This window comes from Saccostrea echinata, unplaced genomic scaffold, assembly GCF_033153115.1.
Source record: "Saccostrea echinata isolate AGI-Se365-2 ecotype Australia unplaced genomic scaffold, CSIRO_AGI_Sech_v1 ptg000054l, whole genome shotgun sequence".
Lineage (NCBI taxonomy): Eukaryota > Metazoa > Mollusca > Bivalvia > Ostreida > Ostreidae > Saccostrea > Saccostrea echinata.
Window position 1 is genome coordinate 20,189,807 of NW_026889803.1, and position 24,480 is coordinate 20,214,286.

A 24,480-nucleotide genomic window follows, 5' to 3' on the forward strand; every position below is an offset into this window, starting at 1 on the left:
TAACGGGAAAATCCGTCGACAATTCAGTGTGTAAATAATGACCTAACAATTAGTATGAAAAACGTCAGTCAGCATATGACTTAATGATAGATTGTATTTGCTGACAAGGTCATTGTATCGACCATAGAACTTACGAAATGATGACTTTAAACGAGATTGTTTATATTCATGTTTCATCAACTTGTTTGTCAATAACTTACCTCGTATTAGAAATTTTTCATACGTAGAGCATGCTCTTACGTATCGAATCAACTGAGAGATATACACCCCATATGCAGGTGATGAGGCTATATTGCTGCATAAGTAAGGGAAGCTGACGATTAAAAAGTTAGTCATCACGTTTATCATAAAGCCTTGTTGTTAGATCACCATTAAAGTCGTTTTCTAGAAAAATATCCAAATATGAAACATGTGTCAGACTCTGTTTATAACAAAATAGAGGATATTCAATGTTTTGTAGTTGGATATGGAATTTATTTCAGGAATGGGACAGAATTTTTTGATATTTTTAAGAAATTATAAAAAAAATCCTGTCTCACGAGTGAAATAAACTCCATATCCAACTACAAAACAATGAATTTTCTGTTTATAACATTTTCTTTGATTTTTCCCTTTGCCTCTTTCTTTTCTTAACGCAATGTCTTAGGCTGTGGCGTCATAGTTGAGCGGTTGAGACGTCATAGCTTAGCAGTTGTGAAATTGAAAACATTGTAACATTGGTTTAGCAACATATTTGGGAAGAAATTGGCAGTTTTAGTCTCTATCAAGACTGTTCAGTTACTATCTGTATCTTATGACAGGCCAGGAATTATTTTTTTTTACTTATTTGATAACCTTTCACACTGTGACAAAATATCACTTTGGTATCCTTTCACACTGTGAGAGAATATCACTTTTATTCAATAATAAATCATAGTATTTCACTGTTGAAAATACAATGTAAATGTAATAAAATGCATAACTTAATTATTTCATTAAAGATAGAAATGAGTCTCCTACTTTTTTTTAAAAGTATGGTAATTGGCTAGCTTCCTAAGGCCCATGTTTCAATTCTAACAGTGTCACTCATTAAACTAGAAATTGTCTTTAGCGAAAAAAGATACACTTCTCACTTTAATAGAAATCGTTTACTTAATTTTCCTTGCTCACATAAGTTTGTCACGATCAAAATTTTGTAATCACTGGATGGAAAGTTGTCATGTTCTAAATTTTATATATATTCCCATCCAGTAAATTCAAAATTTAGAACATAACATTTTAATGATATACATGGATACACTTAAAATGAATAAAAATGAATGTTGTTAACTCGTGTATCCCCTCATCCTGGAGCCATATGAACAAACTACACTATACCTGAGGATGCTTGCATATCAAATCACAAATCATGACCCTCTTGTTCTTGAGAATTGTTTTAAAGATTGTTTTCCTTTATGTACCATTGTAAAAATTGGATCCTTTATTGTGACCTTACCCTACCCCCAGGGGCCATAATTTGAATAAGCTTGAGTCTTCAATACCTGAGGGTGCTTGCATTTCATAATCATTAGATTTTAAAGATTTTTTCCTATATATTTCAGTATAAAAAATGGATCCCTTATTTTGCCCCCAACCCATCCCACGGGGTCCATGATTTGAACAAACTTGACACTATTCCCTTTTAATATCACTTATCATGGACCAGCAGTTCTTAAGACGAAGAATGTTTCGGATTTTTTATAGGTATTCTCTAATAAAGCTTTCATCTCCTTTATTTTTGGCCTTCTTTTCTTTTTCGATCGAGTAAAATTCGAATGCTATCCAGTCTCCAGAGTATTATGGAAAAATTTTAGTCGCCAATCATATATTTTAGGCGCCACGGCGACTAAATTAGTCGCCAATTAGAGCCCTGAGTAATTAGGCCAAGTCTGAAATTTGCATGTAATATAATAAAACGCGGAGAAACCGGAAAAAAAAACTTACCCCATGATTTACAGTTACTTTAGAGAGGTGCTTACAGTCTTATGACTCTGGATTTGTTTTCTTTTTGTTACACTGGAAAGAAAATTCAGAATTAGTTTTTTAAAAAAACCTCTGGCGCTCTACCTACGAGCCGCATTTTAAATGACTTTTCTTGGTCTTTCCGCAGGTTCTGAAATAAAAATCCAAATCTTTTAATCAAGAATTTAAAATAGATTTACATTCCTTAGTTACGGAAGCCCATTTAGGACCTATCAAAAATATTTTTGAATAACGTTTCGAAAAGGAACAGCAATTAATGCTACTAAAAGTGTTCATTATATACATGTAAATGATTTGATATTACTTCCCTTCAAAAAAAAAATCTGAAAAAAGTCTGAAAAAAAAATTACTTCAAATCATATTTATGCAAGTTTGACTTGAAAACTCTTTGACTACATTGAGCTTTATTGTTTTGTTTCTTTGCTTGTTTCTTTGTTTTTATTTATTTATTTATTTATTTATTTTTGCCTAAAGACAGAATTAGTTCATTTATAATAAAATGACATGTTAGTTACATAAAAGTTAGTTTTAAAAAAAGACTGGAATCATTGAACTATTAAATATTTAAGACATAACAAATAAACAATATATTTCCTGAGAATAACTGTGAAAATTTATGTAATAAAAATAACCTCACTGTGTTTGACAATTATATGACCTACATGTACTAAGTATATAAATTGGCAAAAATGAGTCATTGGAAAAATTAATATTAGAACTGGTTGTCAATTAAAGACAAAAAATCTAATATTGGGGACTGCTTGGTGGTGGTAATTAAGAAAAAATTGAGATGGGACTTTTTCACTTAAATGCAGACAGAAGTAACAAGGGAGGTCACTAAGGGTTTCAGTTAACATGAGGCAATGGAGAATTGCAATCTTAAATAACGTAGATGTACATTTAAGTAATAATAAAACTTCTAATATTTTTACTTGCATAAAATAGCAATTAAGTTCAAATTTCATTACGAGAATTCAACATTGGAAATTTGACGACACGCAAATAGCAAGTAAATTAATTAATACCTCGAACAGAAAGACTCTAGTAATGCAAAAACATTTTTAAATAGCCGTCTTGTTTGGACAAAAGCAGTAGATGGAAATATTCTCATCTCAAACAAATAAAGATACGGGGGGGGGGGGGGGTTCGTCACCAATATAAGAATGAGGTCTGATGAGGGGATTTACAATATTGCTACAGTAAAGATCACACTTTATAAAAATAATTTTTAGCATGAAATAGCAAGTATATAATTTTTATAAATAATTTCAGATATTAAAAAAAACTGAAACTTTTATCATTCATTGATACTTTTCTATATATTCATAGTTTTCAGCAGGTTTTCTTTGTAAAAAATATGAAAATTGTTTTCTTTGTCTATATTATATGTGTTCCCTTCTCTCCCCCTTTATTTTTCTTAAGCTATAGGACTCCGCGACGCATATTTTGACCCACTTTAACATAATAAATGACAATATACCCCTCTTCATGATCTGAAGTATTGTAAATCACTTTTTATTCGCGAGAACTTTATTTATTTTCGCATAATTACGCGAAACTGCCTGCTCGCGAAAATTTCGTTCTCGTGTATATTTCTACTTAAATAGTTATACTAAGAATATATTGAATAATTTCCAAAGTTCGTGAAAATTATGTCTCGCTTTTAAATACCAAATGACTATCTCGCGAAAATAAGGTGTCGCAAAAATTTGATGATCTACAGTACCATTAAAATTGTATTTTGTCACGTTTAAGAACCTGGTACCGAACAAAATTAATGGACTAGATTTTAAACCAGACCCGTGAAGAGAAGGAATATGGTCGATCATTAATAAATGGGTTTACAGTCAAAAGTAAGTAAGTTTGGCTAAGTATGAAAAATTAGACTATTCAATAAATTTTTCAAATGTGGAAATCTGGCGCCAAATTTCCGATTTAAAAGTTTAAAAAAAAGTGTTAATTATGTTACCTCCTCTACGTCAAGTTGGAAGAAATATTTTCCAGAGCCGTGCAGAATTTACTGAAAATGGTTGTACCTTCGCCTAAGACCGAGATATAACCGATAATACACAGAATAAATTATTAAAATTCTGTGTATACCAAGGTATGCAATCCACTTTAGCTGCTGTTTGGTATATTACACAGTGGGAGGATAATCGTGTTTGTTTACAATATTAGGACTACATATACATGTATCAGTTGGATGCGTAGACACGGCGAGGTACTTGTAACATGAGAAGAAAACATAAGGACTAGCGTTGAATACAAAATTATTCAGATAATGGAATGTCAAGGATGACATACGTATAAATGCCATTTTGTTTATAATCTACTTGTAATATATGATTGACTATATAAATAATTATTTTGTTTATCGAGAAATCAATCTAAAAAACGAATCGCTCATTTTATGAAAGCCGAAGACTTTAAAAAACTAGAGCGTTCCAAGGAACGCATGCGTCGCCTAATTTATAGCATTATTTTAAAGATTAAAGAAAACCTAAAGATGGTCAGTTATTTATTTGCTACAAGCATTATGCCTGCAAAGAAAAAAAAACATCCACGGATAGTAAGGCCAATGAACACTCAATCAAACATTTATCATATAAAATCTGACAATGACATTAAAATATAATTCCCTAACTGTGAAATCTAAAAAGAATAATGAATTTGATTTCTTGTTTTTAAATTTCAATTGCAATTGTCTACAACGATCCATTTGGTATACCGATGCGATATATTTTCATACTATTTTAAATTTCAGTTTTGTGTAGAAACTATATAGCATACAGTTTCAAAGTACAGTATCTTAAGCTTATAAACATATGATATAAATGCTAATTATCAAAACCTTGCCTCTAAAAATTCACAAAGACACTACTTTTATCAGCTGTCTGGAGTATTTTTGTAAAGGAAGTCAAAAGTCAATGTCAAATTGACTTTTACGCTGGAATTTTTTATAACCTTTTATGGCGCACAGTGCACATGCTAAATAGCATAGACTTACATCTTATATATCAGATATATGCTGTATATCGACACTATGAACTATTTTGATAAGTAGATCAAAAGTCAAAATCAAAGGTTATGAGGTCGGAAACCATGGCATTTTGCAAAAGCCAAAGTGCCAAGCAATACACGTGCAAAATATGAAATCCATGTCTCTTAAGTTTTCAAGATGTAAGGTGTAACAGACAGGTGACATCAGACGCCGGGTAAAGTGATCCCTAAGTGTAGCTCTGCTCTGCAGGCGACACAAAAAGGTGTGCGATTCGTTTTTAGATTCATTTCTCGATGAACAAGATGATTTATATAGTCAATGCTTATTTCAATTTTAGTAACAAACATGCTTCTTTTTATGTACATACTCATTATTTAAAAAATCGAGAAATTGTGTACGAAATTTACAATACATGCCAACAGCTGCGTAGAAATATAACGATTGGAAATGTACATGTATGTAAGTTTCTGGGAAATGCCTGTAATACACAAGGCGGGTACAATTCTCTAATAACGTGTTAAAAAATCTAAACGTGCAATTTTCAAAGCAACATAAAGCAGGCATGCAGACATCCAATTACTTAGTTGTCAGTAAACAATCGATCAACGGTCACACGTCGAGTGGAGCTCGACTTCCACGAAAAATTCAGAAAGGGATATTTTTAGGTTTAAACCAATTTCAGAAAATTAAGTGGCTTGTTGATACACATAAGTACAATCAGTCAACACCTCCTTCGAACTAATGATCAAAATCCAGAATAACAGAAAGCTCACATCAAGAAAAGCTCAGCATATCCCTTTTTATAATATATAAAATATTATAAAAGGAATAAACATCTATAGATTTTTTTTTCATGTGTCACGCATTGGAAGGACATTAAATCAGCAAAAAGGTAATTATATATATATATATATATATATATATATATATATATATATATATATATATATATATATATATATATATATATATATATCCCTGAGTGCCGAGTATATGTCAAAATTTGTATCTCTCCACCGGCAAGTGGTGGCGTCTCCATATGAGTGAAAATCAATTATTTCAATTATTCATCATATTTACTTATGGAATTTTAATGTTTTGATATAGCTTCAGCTGTGACAAACATTCATTAATGTCTGGGATATTTACAAGTATGTATAATTTGCTTTACCTGTATCTGTGTTTTTGAAGTGGATGACAAGAAAATGTCTTCCTGGAAATAGTTCACAACTACATTTGTGATCTCAAGGAAGCTCCCTACATTACAAGTTGCAGTCATTTCTCTCCAGAGACTGACTTTCATTTCATCGGTGTCGTCTTTTAATTTTGTTGTCTTGCACAGCAACATTTTGCCCTTTCACTTGAACGGTCCTCTCCATTTCCTCCAGAAAATTCAATATTCCATTAGCAAAGTAATGTATAAATGAAAATAACTAGTAATATGATTTGAAGAAAACTATATATAAATTTTGGCAACTTACTGAATTATTGAGATAGCGAACAGTATTCAAGCTCAAAAGTCCATTCAAACAATACAAATCAGGAGCAGAGTCAACACGGACCTCTAAAACATCAGAGGTGGGATCAGGTCCAAGGAGAAGTGAGCATCCCTGCCAACCGGTCACATCCGCCGTCTGCTCCTTGTCATGATCGCGACAAATCAGTGTGTAAAGAATGGCCTACCAATTAGTATGAAAAAGGTCAGTCAGTATTTGACTTAATGATAGATTATATTTGCGGACAAGATCATTGTATCTACCATAGAACTTGCAACATAATGTCTGTAAACAAGACTGTTTATATTCTTGTTTCATTAACTTGTTTGTCAATAGCTTGCCGCATTTTAGAAATTGTTCGTATGTAGAGCATGCTCTTGCTTATCAAATCAACTGAGAGACATAAATCCCATATGCAGGTGATAAGGGCATATTGCTACGTAAATTAGGGAAGCTGACAATTGAAAAGTTGAAGTCGTCATGTTAATCATAAATGTTGGTTGTTAGGTTACCATTTCCGTCTTTTTCAAGTAAAATATCCAAATATGAAACAGATGTGTCAGACTCTGTGGTATCTTTTATTTCAAGCTCACTGGAATATATCGAGTCGACATATAAATGGATGTAACTATTGTTAATTGATAAAACGTGTCGATATATCTAAATATCGAGGTGGAGACCACAGCAAGTGTTTTTTTTTCTTTTCATGTATAAGATTTTGAAAAAATTCTGTTTCATTTGAATACAAAAATAGGTCTGCCAATAACGGAGCGCAAAAAGTACCCATGGGAATTCCGACAGATTGTTAGAAGAACTGGTCTTCAAAAACTACATAGATATTGTCAATCAGAAACTCAAGCATCTTTTTAATGTCAACTTCAGAATACCTGTGTGTACAATCAGATGTTTTTTAACAAAATATTGTTGCAAATAACCAATGACAAGGTAAGGAAATTTACAAGTTCCAATTTTATTTAAAAAAAAACAGTTGTCAATGATGTCAAAAAGCCTGGGCTTTATTTTATCGCGGGGAATGATCGTATTAAGTGTTGAAAAGTCATACATTTTGATGTTATTGATTTTGGTAAAATTTTGTGATTTCAAATTTTCTAAAAGTTCCTTGGAATTTTTAAGTATCCACATCTGATTTACACCACTTCACGAATGTATTGTTGTAACTTCAGTTGAAAGTACCTGTGTAGATCCATACATGTCTTTCTGTAAATTCTGGATCAAGACACCATTCTTCGCATAAATGGTCAATCCGTATACTGGTCTTTGCAGACATTGACAAGAGTAATCAAAACGATGCAACTGAAAACTTGGTAATGAAAAATCTTCTCTCTTGTCCGATTTAATGAAACATGTTTCAGGCACTGCAATTATTTCTGAAAAAGTAAAGTTTTTTTTCCAAATCAATAAAATGACAGTGGGGAGATCTAATGTTAAGAAAAAGAATTCTTGCAGCTGCTTGCATTAGCATGATTTTCAAGATATTCATAACAAAGCTGATCTTTGATTCATTTCTGAGTCGATCAATCTCTTAAAGGACAGCTGTTGAAGCTGATATCTTTTTTCATTCAAGGCCAAAATATGCAATTTCTCCATGTTTGTGACTCTGCTCAAAACAACATAATGTATATGATCCATTTTCCTTGTTCCACAATGAATAACAGACTCTGTTATGTAGAACTTTAAGCTTTGTGCATAGTTTTTGCTGCTGCAAGTTGCAAAGGAAATTGTTTCCATTTCACTTTCACCTGATAGATTCTATTGATCTGTACATTCAACATTCTTGTTATTTTAAAAAAAGATCACAGAAGTCCAACTTTTTTCGATACTCGAATGATAAAGTCTTGCATATTCAATTCGCAATTTCTGTCCAAATCTCTCTTCTTCAAATTCATTCCATATACTACTGACTCCGTTAAATCCTTCCACAAGATATTCAAAACGTTTTATAATGCAAGAGGATACATTTGTTATACCATCCTGAACACTCACATTGTTTGTAATTCCAGCAGGAACACCCAAAACTAGCTTTAACTTGCTAGCTAACTTCATGATTTTTTTGTGCTGTCATCTGGAAATCGCATTAAAATTAAGATTTGTTGAACCTATAACCTAATCTTTAAATCTTTCAAAAAAAAAAACAAAACAAAAAAAAAAAAAAAAAAAAAAAACAAAAAAAAAAAAAAAAACAAACAAACAAACAAACAAACAAACAAAGAAACTTATATTTGAATCGTCACTAATTATGAAATGACGTTGTTTTTTTTTTAAAGCTTTTCTGTTTCAAATCATAATGTCTGAAAGTTAATCCGCTAACGCTCTTTGCTGCCTGTAAATTTGCACCATAAATTACAAATAAACTTGGATCGGTACCTGCTTGGTAATTATTCTTTAAATATCTTAATTTTAAATACGCTTTTTTATTTCTGCAGATTACGCAATCTTTTTTTTTTACAATTTCTGAACGAGGTTTACAAGCTCAGTATTGACGTCGACAAAATTTGCATAAATGTAGATTGATTGATTTATGTTGTTTAACGTCCCATTCAAGAATTTTTCACTCATATAGAGAGCACTACCGACTGAGCTACCGTGAACGGTCGCATAAATGTAGAATTACATTACTACACACAATAAGATTTTGTTCTATAACACAAGTATTATAATACAAACAGTGTGTACCGGCCTTAAGATTGATTGATTGTATATTGTTTTACGTTCCGTTCGAGAATTTTTCACTCATATAGAGACGTCACCATATACCGGTGAAGGGCTTCAAATTTAGACCTTTACTCGGCACTCAGGGCCATTGAGCAATGAGGGTTCTTTATCGTGCCAACGCCTACCTTGACAAGGGGCCTCGGTTTTTATGGTCTCATCCGAAAAACCCGCAACTTTCACTTCAAAGTGCCGAGCGCTTGGAGAAGGAACAGTTGCTACCTATTTTTTATCGACTTCGGTCAGTCGCGGCCGTAATTCGAACACGCGACCTTCCGATCACGGTGCGAGCGCTACCGTGACTGGGTCTACCGGCCTTAAGATATCAAAAGAATTAGTACACGAATTCAATCTACAAACTAACTTTTATTTTATATATATATTTAATATAATACTAATATTGTATTGTATATAAAATCTTACCTTGTGTACCCACTTAATACAAATATTACAAGATTTTTGAAACTTACGAAAACTGTTTTAAGAAAGAGCAATGTTTCCTTTCTTAACATGCACAAGTCTTAGCTGACCTTAACTTTTGTAATGTACGTAAATGGTGTTACTAAATTTGAATTTGGCGCCATTAGTTGGCAAGTTACGTTGACTTCCGCTCAGAGGGTATATAAACGTCATACCGTTAGCGTCAACACATTCAGTGTTGGTTTGGCTTCAGAAGCGGAGGGTTGTGCGACAGAGGTTTATAGGTAAGCCGACAGTTTCCCATAAGAGAACGTGGATCAAGTATCCTTACACTCGCGGGGACAGCTCGACTAGTCCTCAGTGGACATAGTGTCTTTTAGTGATTATGAATAAAAGTGCTGAAATGCTGAGTACTCATTTGTTGAGCACTCATTTCATTACGCCTTGGAAGGTTTTACTCATCTGTTGAGTAACATTTTTAAGTTATATAATTTTGTATATAGGTTTGTAGATCTTAGTTCATATTTTTGATAGTGATTTTATTAGTGATTAGTTAGTTAAATAATTAAGGGTAATCATTTTTTATTTTACACGAGAGGAACTCGTTTCGCCTTATTTGTATATTTTGTAGGCGATTATTTTTGTATATACTTCGACCTATTTGTATATTTTGGCAGGCGATACATTTTATAAGTATCATTTTGAGTCTCGATCTCAGTTTAGTAACTGAGGGATTCAGTATCAGAAAAGAACACGTGACACTTTCATTTTCAATCAATATATTTAATCAGATGGCATACATACAGAAGGTCATGTATTAAGATCTTATTTTTAATTATATTTCGGTAAATCTGAAACTGAAACAAATTCATTTTAAAAAGTTCACATGTACACAGACTTTCAAAATCACTAAGTATTTTATGCATCATTTAACTTATTCTTTTTGTTTTCAGCAAATCAAATCAATGCAAAAATACAGTCTTTGCTGCAATTATGGTAGAGAACTGGAAAAAAATTAAAAAGAACTATAAAAAGTTATTCATCCATTGGTGACATTATTTTGATGAAAATATGGAGGGAGAAAAGTACCTTAAAATTTCTACATCTATTTATAATCTCATAAGATATGTCTGAAAGTGTGTACAGGAGATTATGATAATACAAAGGTATTTAAATACCCGCAGAGTAATACAAATCCTTGCGTGCGTATAGCCTTAAGAGAAAGATAACTTTCACTTCGAAAGTCATTAGTGAACGTTATCAGGGTTATTAATATTATCTCATATTCAAGGATAGATCTGAGCCAAATATTTTGATTTCTCCAATTTTACGAAAAAGTAATAGAAAATAATTATTTGAAACTTGAAAAACAAAGAAGAAAGACAAGGCGTGAATTAAAAAATAAAAGTGTCGTAAGTAGAAGCAGTCCCCAACTAACTAAAATACTCCACAAATGATACCCAGGCTATATTTCATTCAGTTCCTTAATTAGGTACATGCTATCTCAAACCAAGTGTAAATACTTAGGATCTGCTTTCTCCAATTTTACGAAAAATTAATAGAAAAAAATTATCTGACGCTTGAAAAAGCAAAAGAAGAAAGGCAAGGCATGAATTAAAAATAAAAGTGTCGAAAGTAGAAGCAGTTCCCAACTAAAAATACTCTACAAATGATACATAGGCTATATTTTATTCATTTTCTTTAGTTACATGCTATCTCAAACCAAGTGTAAATACTTAGGGTCTGATTTAAGGCACATTTTCAGATTAAAAACGATAAGCTAATCAGCTAATTCATACTTTAGTTTGTATGAAACACATTCTTAATCATATCTGATTTTTGTATCAAGTTTGATGGTTGTCAACAATTTAGTTAAAAGAACACAAAGTTAGCAATTTTTTAAGCAGTGTCTTTGAATCGAAATCGACAAAACAACCTTGGGTTGAGGTCAGGATACACCCAAAGGTCTAAAGCAATCTTCATGCCATGTACATTTAGAACCTTTTACATTGCTTCTCCATAAATAATGAAATATGAGCTTCAAACATTTTTGGATACCAGTATGATAGGATCTGCACTGAAAGTGGATACAGAAAAGGATAATTAAAGGTGATTCCTCCATCTTCTAAGACTTTGTTTCCGTTAAACAAAAATTCATATTTATAAATAGATCGTCTCGCTGAATTGATAATGTAGGAACCATTTTTCACAATTTGTGCACACTTTTGTTTTTCATCTAGTCTGATTCGAAGTAGGTTTTTTATTGCCTATTTTAAAACTGTTCATGTACCTTCCTCCTCCTACAACAGTACCGAACCTCATACTGTTGACGTTTGTTGTTTACCTTTGGGACAAAAACCACAAATCTGAGTTCATGTGATTATGTTTAATTAAATGTCCGTTTCCTCTAATAACGATATACATGTATTATGCAATTTTTGCAAAACATTACTGCAGGTGCTCCTATAGAAATGTTAAGTATCGCCATTCCTAGTACTTCACTAGGGATGGCAATACTGACCCCTGATACTATGGTGCCATTTTTAATTGTCCAAAAAATCACAATAAACCTGAAATATCCTTTATGATGGGACAAACCTGATCAAATCGATTCTCTACCATTATATGGGGTGGAAACAGCTGATGATGGAGACGTCTGTGGTCTATTGATTTCTTTATTCCATACTTAAACCAAAGTGTTTCAATGCTGACCTAATAATTGATCATATCACATCTCAATCTGAGTGAATTTGAAGAAGAAAATTTTCAACACAGAGCTGAAATTTAATATACTGTAAGTGTACATAAATTGGTGTATTCAAAATTTAGCTCAATCACTGGGTATGGAGTTGCGGCGTAATCATGAATTACCGCTACACATGTCCGTACTGTGTAATACATTTATAAATGATTTCGTAGCGGTATTCATGAATTAGCGCATCGTTGTCCGCGCTAAAGCCGCCAAAATATGAAGCCCGCTTTTTTAAGTACACCTACAGTATCCTGAAAGGAACAATGTTAATTCAAAAGTATTAAACGAATATTGAATATTTTATATATAAAATCCTCAACTTAACAGCATACAGACTAACCTGTCGTCAGTGAAGAAAAAATAAATATATCATGTCTTCAATAAGACGACAGAGAATTGTTCCCCCAAAATTTACGATGCAGAAACAAAAAGTGATTCGGAAAATCTTGCCCGAACTTCAAATGCCAGTAACGATTTCAATCCCCAGCCCGCTTCAAGTTTTTGCTTTTGGATATCTTTTTAACGCCATATCACTATAAAACATTCTTTTCTTAACTTTGTTATTTTTTGAATGCATTGTCATATTCCATTTAACCTTTCATTCCTCGAGCCAACGCCTCAAGATCTATTTGTTTCAAATACTTTGTACTATAATATACCATAGATAACTATGTCTGAACGAACAGAAGTTTTTTTCAAGACGTCTTCATTTTGACACATTCTTTGCATAAAAGCATTAAAAATGAAATTTATGAGTAATAAAAGGGAAACTGTGTTAATGATCCTCACAGAAACTTTTCGGTCTCGGAGGTTTGAATGGTTCAAACGAATATGACAATACTTTAAAATTAACAACTTAATTTTTTGTTGGATTGCAAAGATAAGAAACGAACATTTTATAAAGATTGAGAGGATCGAAGGATGTCAAAAGCGAAAAGTTGAAGCGGGCAGGGGATTTAAATCAACCCATTTTAATTGTAATAAGCGGTCGAAGTTCGAGCAAAATTTTCCGAATCACTTTGTGTGACATTGGACTGAGATTTGTACAGACGTCAGTACAAAAGTTTTAGTCTTGACGAATCTCGCTAAGCATGCATGAGTACAGAAATTAACAGCGAGTACAGCATGGGTACAAAATTTAACAGCGAGTAGAAGTTTACAAGTAATCCTCTATGTTTTAAATCTGCCAAATCAACTTGAATCATGGCAAAATTATGTCTTAGAACTTCTTAAATGAGTCTCGCCATACGTGTACAAACATAGACATCAAGTGTTTCAGCATACTGCTTATCTGATGATCTACTAGTATATGATGACCACGTTTTATGATTTTACTTCGCAAGAACCGATGGAGATTAATTTAGGGTTTGTTATAATTCAAAGCAATGATTTTTATAGACCATGAGTTGGGGTATCCTAATGGATTTCCATAGGACTGTAATGAAAAGAGTGCACTCACTAGAGCTGTAGCCGATATAATTCTTGGTCCCCCTGAAGCTCCCAGCACCAGTTTTACGTGTCCCCCTGCATCCACTACTATGCTTGGGCACATCGAAGATAACGGTCTTTTACCGGGCTTAATGAAGTTGGCCGGGGATGCTGGATATCCAAAATAGCTGACCGTGTTTGGCGTGGAGAAATCGTCCATGTTATTGTTAAAAATAATGCCTGTTCTGCTTCCGACAACTTTTGATCCAAAACTGAATAGAATTAAGGAGGCTCAAAAATGGGAAAGATGAAAGCCAATATTCCAAAAGATATACTGATTTCAAATTGATTAAAAAGAACTTACAATAAATTGATTGTACTTGTGACGGAGACTGCGTCACCATTTGGCGCTAGGACGGATAATTGTGAGGTTCCAGTGTTTGAGGAGTCGTGGTATGTTGGACCATAGTAGATCGCATCCTGTGTAGTACTGTCCGAAATTTTCGATCTAACATACTCAGCATAGGATGATGATGTCATATTATATATCAACTGAAAGAGAAGATGAATAATATTTATATGATATGCACGATATGAGTTCTTGATAACATTGTTTACATGTGTGATAATCAATTTTGACTAAAGGGTTTTTACAATGTACATACATTGCTTATTTTATGGAATGGAATTGGATCTCACCAAATTTATGTTATCTTTAAAACTCTGACTCTCTTTGTCTGGGTCTCCAAGATTACTCCTTTTTGCATAAGCAAATTTCATGGCTTCAACAATTCGGTGCCATGTTAGAATAGATTTTTCTAGGATGGAGACACTGTCAGGCGTAAATCCATATTCTATATAAATAAATCATGTTAGTTTTAGATGCATTTGAAAGAGAGTTTATTTTGAATTGAGAAGGAATACAAGAAAATGTAAAATGTTTTCAAAATTTAACACTAGCATACCATTCAAAATTTAGCTTACTATCAGCGATGTTGAGAATCATGGCGTATACTGCACCACTAGATGGTGGCGGCGGAGTGAATATGGTTGAATTGTCCGTCAGTTTTACAACTAATGGTTCCTTTACTATCGCTACGTCGTTTTGTAAGTCTTGTTCTGTTATAATTCCACCTGCAAAAAGGGGGCGGGTATCTTATTTTTGTCTTAAAAGGGTAATACAGCAATACACAGGTTATAGATATTATAGACTCTCAGTATAGTACTGATTACATTGTAAAATCAAGATCTGCAAATTTATTCATACACCTTGTCTTAATACCAAGTGACGGCTTTTGCTTAGACTGAGTACTAACCAGCCTCACGGATATCAGCAACAATGTCTTTAGCCATGGAACCATTGTACATAGTGTGTGGATCATTGGCAATAGCTTCAAATGTTTTGGCCAATCCAGGCATTTTGATTATCTCCCCTTCGGTATATATTTTATTAGTTTCAGGATTTGTAACCATTAGTCTAGTAAACAAAGAGGAGAAGTTACGTCATAAAAATAGGCAAATAGAAAAATCAATTTAGTTCTTGTGGTTGTGATGTAACATCGCTTATCAATTTTTGTTTTTGTTGCTTTAATTAGACTCTTTCTTCCTCCAATGAAACATGTTGCACACTAATTACATACTTTTATACTACATGGTTAGAAACTTTTTAAGATAGCAAATGTTTCAAGTGTGACGTAGAGTATTACTGATAGGTAAATTAAGTAATCAAGATAGTGTTTATTTTAGTGTAGTGTTGTGCAAGAATGCACGTAGAAATCGGACTTTTAGCGTCCATATACAGCAGAAATAAAAATAATAGCTTTTCTGATGTAACTACAAAAGGGCTATTAGATATGCATAACGAAATAAATAAATTTGTAAGATAGACCGAATGTTCTAGTATAGGAAATGACCAGCTAAGAAAAATTGTACCATTCTCTTTCACGAATATACATGGAAGCATGAACTTTAGGGACAAGGAAAACTTGCGAAGTATGGTTGTGCACTGTCATAAACTTACAGTTACCTTAGATTTCTCTGTTTTACAAGAATGTTTGATTCTGTCAATTTAAAGATGGAACTAGCTAAGAGGGAATTAACAGTCCAGCCGTCACGAAGCTTTTTGATGGCCGGCTGAGAGATCCTTCCAGGGAAGTTGTTCCACCAATTTTCCAGACTTCATAAAAACCCTTAATGTTACCAGGTATTCCAATTGCTAATCCTCCTAAATTCAAATAAAAAGAAAATTGATTTAGAAAGAAACATGAGAAACAAGCAAAAACATGCTTCTTGAGTAGCATGAATTTAGATTATGAGAAGTGAAATGCGTATGTCCTATAGTTGTGCTGTCTTTGCATTCAATTATAATGCAATTTATTTTTTTTATAAGATGTACTAAGTACTTTCTTTTGAAGCAGTTTCTCTATGTGTTTTGGCCTCAGTTTAATTTATTAAGCCATAGATATTTTTGAAACATACAATCTGGTAAGAATGAAAGTGTTTCAAAAATTGTGTATTTTTTCCCATTCCTGACCATCAACTTTTGTTTTCTTGATACTTTTAAAGAAGCACAGCACAGTAGTTTTGACGAATTTCATCCTCAAATTGCAAAAAATGCCTCATTTTGTGTCATTGGTTTTCAATTGATACTGTAATCTTTGATTGGTTGTCCTTCACAGACTCTTGCTTAATTCCCTTTGTTGTTAATACATAAGCTATTGTATTTTTCGATGAAAAACAAAGATTGTTCTTACCTACTTCTTTTATACTAATCTTCAATGTTGAACATAATCTTGTAAAATACCCATAATATTAATCCCCTTGCATTAAGGACAACTTTTTATCTGGATTGTTAGGTCATATTCCATATATGCGTCATGGATTTTATTATCCTTTGAACTTGTTAGTTAACTAGGTCACATCATTTCCCAACAGGTGAAATCTCTCACAAGCTTAAATGGATTTCCCTGATCACATCTGTTTCTGTATCAGAATATTGACATCTAGTTTCAGTGAACTTCGTTCTTATGTAAGACAATTAACCAGTTTTCCTTCCTTGGTTTCTTGTATCAGCACTGGTCTATCTATCTAACAGGAATAATGTCTCTGTTCTGCCATTAAAAAAATTCTAAATCTTGTAATCTGTGATCTTTGACTCTTGGAATAATTCTTTTTTTTTTTAGACAAATCTAAACGGTATAATTTTCATGACCATATGTAGTGCTTAAATAGCTCTGCAACAGGTTTTAATCGGATACTACTTAAGATTGTTTCAGTTTACATGTATTTCCTGGTAGGCTAATTTTCTTATAATAAAAATCTTCAACCAAGAAAGAATGAAATGACTTTTACTAATGGTACACGCAAAGTCATCCCGAAAGTTGACCATTTTGCAAATTTTGTAAAAATGAAAACACATTTAGGATTCGGGTTTTCTTTTTTCTATACCTTTCTTCAGATTGAATGATATTATTCTCAAAGGTTGAGCATCTCAAATTTAAAACTTTAAAGATTACCACCAAAGCAAGGTTGGAAGTCATAGTTTAGTTAATTTGTCACTGAAATATTTATATCTTTTTTAGTGTAGTTGTTATTGAATTAGAAATTGAAATGTTGATATATTTAAATTTCTTCAAATGCATCTACATGATTTAGGAGCAATTTTTAAAACATTCCATCCTGTTGCAGATTTTATTCGTTATAATGCCTACCCTTTACCCATTGATCTTGTTGCTCAACAAAAGTTCCATACTGATAGTCCGAGTTCATCTAATTCTCTCTAATTATTTCTACCAATAGAGCTTTCTGCTTTCTTTTGCCGTAGTTTCTTATGTTTGTCTTTATTTTTTGCATTCTTTGTATTACAGCACTTTACAATTTATGATTTATTGATTTGTTCGAGATATCCGAGTCAGCCATCCGAGGAACGACTTCAACTTTTTCTAAAATGTGTCTTAAATCGGAGCTTTTTCTTTCTTTTTTGTTTTTACATGATATTCAGTAGCTGTGCCCGTGTCAATTCTCCCCCCCCCCCCAATAATACTTTCATTTTAAGCAGGTGATTAAAAAAGTAGCAACCCCATTTTGTTGATATATCTTCTTTATTCTGAAAAATCACAAAATTCTGTTTTTTTTGCAGTTATGAGGGGGAAAAAATCGTCACTCTTGGTTGTTGAGTTATCAAACTGACTCCTCCAGTGCTCTAAAAGGAAAAGTTTGAATGATTGGACATTTTCGGGATCAGGAAAGGTTTAATTCGAAAAGAATTCCCGAGTTTCCGTTTTCTCTCACTGAATGAACATAGTCCTCTATTGTCATTATCTTTCATAATTTCTTCGATTCAAAGTTAAAATTATCAATATTTGCCAAAATCGACGTTTCTGCTATCCTGTGATTCAACGGGGGGAAAATTTCTACATCCCTATTATTGTTTACTATAGTATTTTTTGTTGGGGAACTTTCATTTGGTGATTATTTGAAGTGTCGTATATATGTTACTATAAATAATGTTCAATTTCAAGTTCATTAATCTCCCAGCGTCGTTTTAAATATGATTTATGGAAACAATGTAAAATATTACAAAGCACAAAAATCGTAATGATAATAATGTTATAATAAATGTCCAAAAATTGTCCTCACCATTTTTGAAACATAACTCAAAGTCAAAGCTAACACTGTGTTTTACTAACCTTCAATTGAAGATTTATTTTCCTTGACAAACATGTTTTTTGAGGAACTCCCTGGTGCCATTTCACGTGCAATTATTGTATATGCTGTTTTAGTTTCCCTTAAAAATATCATAAGTTTAATTAAAAAAAAAAATCAACAATTCAGGAGTATCTGATCGTTCTCAAATTAAATTTTGTTCCAGAAATACTTGGATGTATCTCACAGTCTCACTATCTTCTTAGAAAGCAAAAAAGGTTTTTCGTTTCGTTCCTGAAAAATTCTTGGACAGAAAAAAATCCTGCAGTACAATTTTAAATATTTATTTTAATAAAAGATTCATATTTTTAAATGCATAAAACTGAGTGGAAATGGAGTAGACAAAATCAGAAACTTTGGACAAAATATATGCAGAGAGCATTCCGGAAACAGGACATTGTAAGTTTATGTAGAATTGACAGAACTGACAAAAGATGAACAGTAACGAAACAGGTATATTTTTGAATAGCTAACCTGTTATAGACAGTCATAAGATGGCCTCCTCCGATACCACAACTATGTATGTTTTCAATGCATTGACAAAGAAGGGTGGCAATAGCAGCATCTACCACGGAACCTTGTTGTCGACCCATTAAATCTCTGCAATAAAGCAGGTGTTGTGACACTAGAATTCGTATTGATATTGAATATGACAGCTTAGAGAGGTCATTCTTAAAGTTATGTCTTTAAAGACTTTTGAAAACTTTTTTTTTTTAGTTTAAAATCATATTATAACCACATTCGGTACATGCACACTTATTTTAATAATAGATTTGAATAATATGAGTAAAAAATGAACATATCTTTCTATTTATCAAAATATCAAATATTTAAGACAGCAAAAACGGGGGCATGGAGCAGGGTAAAATTGAGAAAAATACTTGCTGGGGGATTCAAAATGTTCCTATTGTTTTGTATTAAATTTTTTTTTATTAGAGTTTAATTTCAAGTAGATAGATATTCGTTTATCGTGCCATATCTTCGAGAATGACAAAGCCAGTGAACATATGTCAAAATAAAAGAATATCAACAACATCGCTGTCTCGAGTGATAAACAAAAGTCATGCATTTACATTGAATTCTTGCCACCTTTTGAACTTGCAATATTTGTTTTTAAATATTAAGAATGCTTTTAACATAATTATATTTTTAATACGAAATTTGATATAACCCAACTAAATTCAATAAGTAGGGACGTCAATTTTGATATATATATATATATATATATATATATATATATATATATATATATATATATATATATATATATATATATATATATATATATATATATATATATATATATAAACGTAACTGAATAATTTTTAGCAATATATGGAAATAAAGTGAAAACTGGGGTTATTCATGAGAAATATGATAATATGATGAACATAAGTTTGACTTAGCTAAGACATCGCTATGTTCGTTTTATGTTACGATTTAAGACCTACTTAAGTAGAAAAAAGGCCAGTTATGTTTCGAGCTCTGATCCTTATATACAAAGACCCTGTTAAACTTACACTCCTATATTTGCACAGGTTGCAGTGTCGGATGATATTGCTGCATATCTGTAGTTTCCCTCTATAGATGGGGACAATTCTGGACTCTTTATGTATGTGAGCATGAAACCAATGCCAAGTCCAATAACGACGATGAAGGAAATGACGAGCAGCGAGTCAATGGGAGCTGATTTCCTTTTCGATATTCCTCCAAACCTGTTATGAGTACATTTCAAATGATATTTAGGTGTTCAAAAGGGAATCTCCCCCTTTATCTTTGACTGATCTCTTGGTGATGGTAAAAACTGAATTTTTTGCATAACGTGCTCATCTAATATTCTTGAATACCCCCCCAAAATAATTTAGTGAAAATATTTACCGAGATTTAAGATATTTTGCAGTTTTATAAATTAAAAAAAAAAATCTACATTTCCAAAGCTTTTAATATTTAGGCACTACACAAAAATATTTATAGAGTGCTAATACTTATATGCGGTTTTCTTTTGTTTCCTTAAATACAAAGGATATATCATTTAATTCATTAATAACTCCAACACCGGTGTTTAGTAATCAGCTGCTCTTAAACAGAACTTTTTTGATAAGGAAGTGTAAATCAAACCTTAATCAAAACGGATTTCGAAAACTTAGTAAATGTAGAAAGTTTGCCCTGGTATTATTTTTTCAGGATCAATTTGATCAAGCTAAAAAGTAATGTACCTATAACGTAATTGCAAAAATATTTATGAAATCACCATTGATCAACTAAACTATAAAAATGGTCAATATATGTGATTAAATGAAAGGGTATGGACATATATTTTGTACAATGAAATATGGAGATAACGAAAATATAACGAAAAGTTATCAAGCTCAAAAGTTCATTGAAACAAAACAAACTGGGAGCAAAGCAAACACGGACCTTTAAAAACATCATAGGTGGGATCAGGTGCCATGGAAGAGTAAGCATCCCCTGACGACCGGACTCACCCACCGTGTGCTCGTTGTCGTGATCGAGCAAACAGTAAAATCCTAGACAATTCAGTGTGTAAATAATGGCCTAATAATTTGAATGAAAAACGTCAGTCAGCATCCGACTTCATGATAGATTGTATTTGCTGACATGTTCATTATATTAACTATAGGATTTGCAAAATGTTGACTTTAAAGAGATTGTTGATATCGTTGTCTCCAACGTGTTTGTCAATAATTAGCAAATAATTTGTCAATATTTTTTTTAAAATTGTTCGTACGTGGAACTTTCTTGCAAATCGAATCAACTTGGAGACATACTCCATATACAGGTGATAAGGGAATATTGAATCAATACAGGAGTGAAAATAAATATAAATATTGTTTTATTGATAAAACGTCGTTGATTTATCTAAATGTTGAATTCAAGGTCACAGTAAGCCACTTCTTCTTTTCATTCGGAAGTTTTTAAATACATTCTGCGTCAAATGAATAAAAAAATGCTCAAAATAAGTTTGCTAATAACGGGATGCAATTGTTACCAATTAGAATCCCGACATTGTTGAAAGACCAAGGTCCAAAAAGTACAAAAATGTTGTCAATCATAAACTCAAGCATCTTTTAATACCAGCTTTATTGATATTATCAATCAGAAACTCGAGCATCTTTTTAATATCAACTTCAGAGTACTTGTGTATACAGTCAGAATGTTTTACAAAATAATTTTGGAAATGACAAGGTAAGTAAATTTGCGAGTTCCATTTCTATTGAAAAAAAACTGACTATGGTGTCAAAAAGCCTGGACTTTAATTTATCGCAGGGAGTGAAAAGTCGTACGTTTTGATGTTGTTGATTTTGGTAAAATTTTGTGATTTTAAATTTCCTAGAGGTTCGTTGTAGTTTTTCAAGTATCTATATCTGATTTACACCACTTTGTTAAATATATATTGTTGTTCAGGACTTCTGAAGATTCTCCTTCACTGCTATTAATATTTTATTTAGGTGTAGAGTGCTTGGTAGAAATTTACTGGAACCCCGCTATGCCCCTTTGTATTTGAGGATTTTCAAGTAATATAGGAATCTATAGTATAGGTTTGGTAATTAAAATTCAATTTGATTGTTGGAAATATTAAAATATTAAAACTGACAATTGATTTTGAAGAATTTTCTCGTTAGAAAGGGAGATTTTACTTGCAGAATTAAATCTGAGCTCCTCCGGTGTATATTTAAAAATAATGAGCCTTGCAAACAAAGACAATGTTGTTACCTCCTTTGTCAGCTGGGATCATTATATATTAATCTTGTAATCTATCGAATTCTTTTTTCACTTCTGAATTACTAAAGACAGAAGAGGAAGATGGTTTTCATGTTGCCACTAAATCGCTAAATGCGAGATTTCAATATCTAAATGATACTTAGAATCATTCTGATCAAGTGTCAAGGTCTTCTTTTTCCATTTGGCTCATTGCTTGGTGTAAACTTCCACAGAATTCATGACATTTATGAAATTATGACGCCAGTTGAAAGATCGCGGTTTCCTAAATTTTGGCCTTTTAAAATAAGTGATTTAAGGTCCTCATTATTAGTTATAATTAGATCAACAGAAATGACTTATCCAGCAGGACTATAGTTGTAGGTGGAAGAAGTATATGAATACGTAAGAAGATTATGTTTCCGATGTACAATATCGAGGCACTTTGAGTTTTTGTAATTAAGAAGTTTGAAAGCAATAGATGTATACGACGAAATATTCAGCTGACAAATTCTTTTATATACAGGAATGTTGTGCATTGTCAGACATTAGAAAGAAGAATGTTATCAAACAGACAACGATTAAACAAGATGATAAGTAGTCAAAAAATATACGTATATATTTATTTTAAAGATGTATAATGTGAAGTCTGTCCTTATTTTATCCTTATAATCATCTTTTCTTTCACTGTCATCATCTGAATTGATATTTCATTTATTTTTACCTGTTGCATGAGTTTATTTATTTTGTAACATTTTACCTTGTTCCCATGGCCCATATGTTTAAAATGATGCAAGATAATCAATTTTATTTATCAAACAGCTTGAAAGAGCATGTAACAAGTCTATATGAAGCATTCAAGTTCTATCGAGCTGGTTTTTAGAGTTTTATATGACGAAAAATATATTATGAACAAGACAATTAGTGGGGGAAAAAATCTGAAAAGAAAGTTATCCACGATGAAACCGACATCGTGAAGGAATTCGCCAGACAACCAAAACAGAAATCAAGCAAAATTACACATCTCAGGCTTGTATTTGTCAGTCTTTGGGAGAGGTTACAGGTTTCATAAGTGCACTGTATGGCTATATTTAAGCTTAAAAAAAGAAAGAACGTGAAGAAAAAGGAAAAGAGTTGTTTCACTTGGTGGGTAGTCGGTGCAGTTAGCAGAGAAAATTGCATTTGAGCATGTTGACAACCAAATCATGAACCAAGAACAAGAATTACCAAGATATATACTAGATAAAACGAACATATAACAAATAACTTATGTTACATAACATGCAAAAAAAAACAACAAATCGAATAAACGTAATTTTGGGTTTTTAATATTTTACCAAATAACTAGCTACCCACGTCAGTCGGCTCTAATGTATCCTAAATTGTCCGCTAATTATCCAGCTATACATTTTCTAGAGTCAATTTTCTACCGAGGTATGTTTTCACATATATAAATGTATAAGTGAAGTCTTGTGATTTGAATTTGAAAAAAAAAATCTTTTCCATACCTTGTACTTTTTTATTAAAACCTTTATAAAACCTTTTTTTTTTTATATATAAAACCTTTTATTCATATTTGAAAATCTCTTTATTTTAATGTCATGATCTTGATATTTGAGTGTAGAATATATCTATATGATTATCACATGTTTAAATCACAGGGATGTATATTTCGCATATAAATAAAATTAACAATTATACCAATATCTTCCAAAATGAAAAAAATTAAATCAGATACTTTTATCACCCACCTTTCACTTTCATTGATGCAGAGAAAAGGGGAGATAACCCGGAAACATAGTGAACTAAGTATCGACACTGTATGTGTGGATAACTAAATTCCGACTTTACTCAATCATCACTTTCTTGCAAAATAAGAGGCGAATGAAGATATTAAAGGTCATATGAAACGGTTCATAACAGTAGGATTTTACTTTTTAAACATAAAGACTAGTATGAAAGAATGTCAAATCACGTTTCCTAAAATTTTTTTCGCCTTTGCTTAACTGAAAAATGAAGGCCTAAATTTGTCCACTTAATAAATTTGTTACCCGCTTATCGTTCTTGATTTTGTGTTTTTATGACGTCACAAAGACCCACTGATGTAAATAACGCATTAGATATAGTGTAATTTTACCGTATTTTATTGAGTTAATTTTAGTCATTTATTGGGGATATAAATGTGATTATGATTTTAGATGAGCTACCTGATTCTAAAGTTCAGTTTA

General features: G+C 32.1%; 1 pseudogene; it reads right to left on the reverse strand.

The window, feature by feature from the left end:
• Positions 1-23,023, reverse strand: part of LOC133204718 (glutathione hydrolase 1 proenzyme-like) — a 28,565-nt pseudogene extending 5,542 nt beyond the window's left edge.
• Positions 23,024-24,480: the final 1,457 nt, after the last annotated feature.